At 51.4% G+C, this 5000-nt stretch overlaps 2 protein-coding genes across 5 annotated transcripts in view; both read right to left on the bottom strand.

Annotated features, from left to right (window-relative positions):
* LOC125951628 (stress-activated protein kinase JNK) overlaps window positions 1-3899 on the bottom strand; it is a 48788-nt gene extending 44889 nt beyond the window's left edge. For both annotated transcript variants that reach the window (XM_049680590.1, XM_049680588.1), the window contains exon 1: window positions 3538-3899. The gene's annotated coding sequence lies outside the window, so the exon portion shown is untranslated. The remainder of the gene's footprint in view (window positions 1-3537) is intronic.
* Window positions 3900-4945: 1046 nt separating this feature from the next.
* The window catches only part of LOC125951604 (ubiquitin conjugation factor E4 B), a 6745-nt gene continuing 6690 nt past the window's right edge, over window positions 4946-5000 (bottom strand). For all 3 annotated transcript variants that reach the window (XM_049680552.1, XM_049680550.1, XM_049680551.1), the window contains exon 8: window positions 4946-5000. This exon is cut by the window's right edge. The gene's annotated coding sequence lies outside the window, so the exon portion shown is untranslated.

The following is a 5000-nucleotide window of genomic DNA, read 5'->3' on the forward strand; positions in this document are numbered from 1 at the left end:
ATTTTTAAAAATTGTGCCAAAGAAAATGCAAGAAAAAAACTGAACGGCAACGGTGTACACGGACGGACAGGAAGTAGGCCTGGGCGTTGCTGGTGTACCACTTCTTTCGTGTACATTTCATGCCTTCGTCTCCACCAATTTGTGCTGTTGCTGTCATGTGCACATGAAACTCCCTTGGCAACTCGGTGGTGCCGAGGTGCTCTGTTGTGGCATCAAATTCACTGCACTTCCGTGTGCAGCAGTAGCAGCAGCAGCAGCGGTAAGCACTGGTAAGCGGCGAATCGGCGACAAGTGTGACATCCTCCGACACACCTGTCACTCGGTGGCGTCCGGCTCGCTTACGGGGGTTTGCTCACGAGTTTTTTCTCTGCCTTTCTCCCCGCCTCGGTGTGTGTGGTTTATGCGAATGGCATAATTAGTGGCGGCGAGAAGGTGCAGTTACCACGTGGCGTTCACAAGAAGAGGGTTGCTCAGGAATTATGCAAAAGGCAAAAGAAAAAAAGAGAACGGGGAAAGGCTGCGACGAGCTCAAGCCATATAATGCCCATCACATGCACATTGAAGGATGTGCATATCCACTTGAAGACATGTGTGGTTGGTGGTAGAGCGGTGGGTGCTCTAGCGGGTTCGGTGGCCTCATAAAAAAGGGAGACATACAAAGAACTCGCAACTGACCGAGAGAGAGAGAGAGAGAGAGACAGAGAGGGATGAAGAAGGAATTTGATACATTGACCGCGTTTCGAACTTGGCGTAGTAGCGTACAGGCCCCGCCTGACCAGGTCACAACGTTGACGGGGGGGAACGGATGGATCAAGTCAAGTGCCTGAACGTCCTTCCGGTTCATGTAAATCAATATGTCATTCGCACACAGCTGTAACCCACATGGAAATTGGGAAAGCGTTACATTCTTCTCGAATTCTAACTCCGTAAACTCCGAAAGCATCACACAATTGGTTGATTTGCTCGCGATCTCACATCAGTGATGGATAGGATTCCCAATTAAAATTGTGCTCCATGTGGCTATGTGGTTATGTGAGTGTATGTAGTGTCCGGGCCAATGCCGTATGACGTCAAAGACGGCCGTGCCGAACCTCGGCCGAAATCGATTTTCCTCACTTCGAACCGCACACCATAAACCGGACAGGCAGGCAAGGTAAGGGTGAGTCTGCCTCCTCTGCCTCTTACGGTCTCAGCTGTGGCGGCTGTGGTCTCTGCCCCAAAAACAGGGGATATCAAAGGACAGTTGATCACCACCATGCCAGCCAGCCCTTTTAGGCAAAGCGTGACAGGCGCGTGACGGTGGCGACGAGAACGCGCGATGAATCTTCAAACCCGAATTGAAGCCTTAAGCGTCATCTGTACTGGAATGCTGCTGCTATGGGGTTTGATGGCAGGAGGAAATCGAGAAGGGTGTGTGATTGCGGCACACATACATGCGCCTAGAGCAGACACACACACACACAGAACGGTTTTCGTGGAAAATCAGAGAAAACACAGTTAATGTGTCGCGTGCGGCTGTGTTTGTGTGAGGCCGTCGATGATGATGACGATGATGACGCCGCATCCTTCTGGAAGGAAAACGGCCCGCGGTCCTCTGGAAGGTGGTCCTGATTCCCTTCAGGGCTCCCCCTCCGAGACCATCCTCCGATTACGCGATTGTTCCTGACGGATATCGCTACCCCGTCGAAGCCGTATTTGCATTCGATGTTCGCGCGAAGAGAAACACCAAGATCCCAGCCCTTATCCCAGTTCTTATCTTATGTTCTGCCTCACTAAACCGAGGAATCCCCTCTTCAGGATCTTCCCCAAAAGCACAATAAAAAAGAACGGGGCCATTCTCAAATGCAAAAAGACTGTTGGAAGGTTTTAAAGACATTCCGTCCGAATCGAGGGCGACAACCGGTCATCACCGCAGCACCTTCGACGTTGGAAGCGTTCTCTGCTGCATATTCTCCATAGAAATTCCACCCTCTCTCGCCCATCGATGATGATGATGATGATGATGGTTTAAGGATAGCGGGATGATTGGTCGAATGTGTGTTGGTGAGCAGTACTCGCTATGGCGCTATGGTGTGTGAGAAAGAGTGTAATGCGTGCGATGTGCTTGTGGTGGGCACGAGTATCGGTGTTGGTTTCAGGCGGGTGAAAAGAGAGCCAACCACAGCCACACGGAATTCGCCAAAGGATCAATAGGGGTGGCGGTCTTGCTGCTGCAGCAGCAGCCTCTTGCTGCTACTAACCACACCAGACCAGGACAGGGCCGTTGCGTACAAACACTCGCTTAGTGGCTCTGTATGGGTGTCACCATGTGGTGGGGATGGCCATCATCGGCCAGGGCAAGGACATCGGAAAGGTGGATGGCTCTCCTGATGCTCCCCAATCCCTTCCCCCACTGATGACGTACAACGAGAAGCGAGATGAAGTCAACGAGTCGTTCTCGTAGTCGTCGTCGTTGTCGTTGTCGTCGGCTTGGTTCAGTGCGTCATTGGCTATCGAGCAATCGGTTAACGGATGGCGCTCGCTATGTCCGATAATCCGCACTCTCTCTTGGTGAGGCGAGGCCACGACGGAGCTGCTGCAACAATCCGGACTGTGTTGCTGGTGTGTTAGTGGCCGGTCTGGCCTGGTGCTGGAAAAAGGGACACCATTTATCACAATCAAATTGCACTTTCGGGAGTCAGAGCAAAAGGAGCGGCCGGTGACTCCCAATGGGCGAGGGGGGCTGCTCACTAATCTCAGACCCACTGCCGCTGCCATTCCGGAGGTCCGAACGGTGACGGGACTTTTCTGAATCCCATTCAAGTTGATGGGCTGTCCCCAATGATGATGATGATGATGATGATGCTGACGGCAGTGCTACACGATTTGAATGCTAATGTCTAGTGCAGACTGCTAGGCTTGATCTCAGTGGTGGCTTATTCCCTTTTAGGAGGGGGACTATAGCCCAAGTTCACGATTAAATGGTCCGCATCTAGTCGTTCGCCATTAGGACTCGTTTGGGCGCATTCTGCTAACTCTGCAGAATGACCGGATAGACGGATACGGATTGACCACTCCTCCCATGAACGGCCGGGAATCGATCGATACTGAAGCTGAGAAACACTAACCGCTCTGCTCTCCGTAAATCCTCTTCCCATTCACGGTCTTTGGTGGGGGATGGGGGACACGGCCGCTTGACAGAAAATCAATATTCGCCCTTTTCTTGAACTACACACCGCGACGGATGCACCACCAGAGGCAAGAGCCGGAACACCCGTGGCTTCGTCGGTTTCGACGGTGGTGGTCTTCGTCCGATATCTTATCAGCCAGAAGCAGCCAATTTAAATGTTGCAATCGTCGGCCACCACAGACGTCGGTAAACAGACAAATAGTTGTGTGTTGCGACCCCACACTGCAGGCGGGCGGCTTCGGGGTTTTCCCCAACTGCGCACCGCCACTGTCGCACCCCCGCGCGCGTCCCCTCCCCATCGCTTGCTGCTACCACAACACAACGCGTCGCGGCGGGCGGCCGCAAGGTGATAAGGTGAAGAAACTTACCGGAACGCGGTCGACGGTGGCGGCGTGACGGCGTGGAATCCGGGGGGTGTTATTTAGCACCTAGCACTAGTCCACTACAGCCTAAACTAGCCAGCTATCTATCGATCACCGTCCACGAAGGCCGTCGTCGTCTCTCGGTCGAACGAGGACAAGACAAGACAAGATCTTCTTCACTTTCGATCCGCACTCAAAACACACCGTTCTTCGTCTCGTCTCCGGCTGCTCCGGTTGCAGGAACCGCGGGGGGACACGGATCGCGCACGGGGAGGGAAAGCCAACACAAAGAAACGCACCAAAACCCGGCCACACGGGGAAGGAATTCGACACTTTTCCGGTCCAGATTTTTTCCAAGGTGTTTTAAATAGAGAGGTGGCTTCTAGTAGAACAACACCCCGATCGGATTTTAGAAAAAAGCTCAGAATTTGACAGTTAGTGCCCCTTTCTACGTTTACTTCGGGAACGCTCTTTTCGAAGCTATTTTCACGATTGCATGGTATTACGAAAGTTAAAATTAACGAAAAGTGGCACTTTCACAAAGAAACGAAAGTTAAATTCACGAAAAGTGCCACAAACAAAGGGTTTTAAACAGACGTGCGGCGCCAAAGACACTTTGACAGGTCACCATTTTAAATTTTATTTGACAGTTGGGGTCAGGCCACTCTTTTGGAAATTTCGTGAATTTAATTTTTTCTAAAATTCGATCGGGGTGTTGTTCTATACGAAGCCTTACTTATTTACTTTTCCGGCGCTACAACCGACTAGCGGTCTTGGCCTGCCACAGAAGATTCCTCCACCGCTCGCGATCGAACGCCGTCGTTCTCCAACACGTGATACCTGCTATTCTGGTGTTAATGTCGATACCGTCGTTCCATCTCGATTTGGGCCTACCACGCCCTCTCTGTCCATCCGGAAGGCCTAAGAAGACTTTACGGGCTGGGTCGTCGTCTGCTATTCTCATGACATGCCCAGCCCAGTGAAGCCGAAACCGGGCGAATCTCATGCGCTGCGCGACAGTGAAATCGTCATACAACGCGTATAATTCCGCGTTGTATCGGCTCTCCATCGTCAGGGGCTAAACAGACACGGGGCCAAATATCCTTCTGAGAACTCTGGACGGTTCTGGACAGTGTCCAAGTCTCAGAGGCGTATGTGAGAACCGGTCCCAGCTTCGTCCTTCTCGACCGATTTCTCGAGTAGCCGTGGCCACACGGGGCGAAAACTCTAGCGCAAACGAAAAAATTAATGTCAAAACGGTTTCGCTTAACCCTTACACGCTGTCAAACTTTTATACGTCCGCGGACTTTTTCGCTGAACCCTTGACGCTATCGAACGCTTTATTTACGAAAATGTAGGTTCTTTTCGTATTGTTTTTGCATTTTTAATATAAATATAACAGCAACAGCAACAATATCGTTAAAAACTGCAAAATTTATTCGGAAATCAACTTCAGCGGCCAAAACACA

Source organism: Anopheles darlingi, chromosome 2 (assembly GCF_943734745.1).
Source record: "Anopheles darlingi chromosome 2, idAnoDarlMG_H_01, whole genome shotgun sequence".
NCBI lineage: Eukaryota > Metazoa > Arthropoda > Insecta > Diptera > Culicidae > Anopheles > Anopheles darlingi.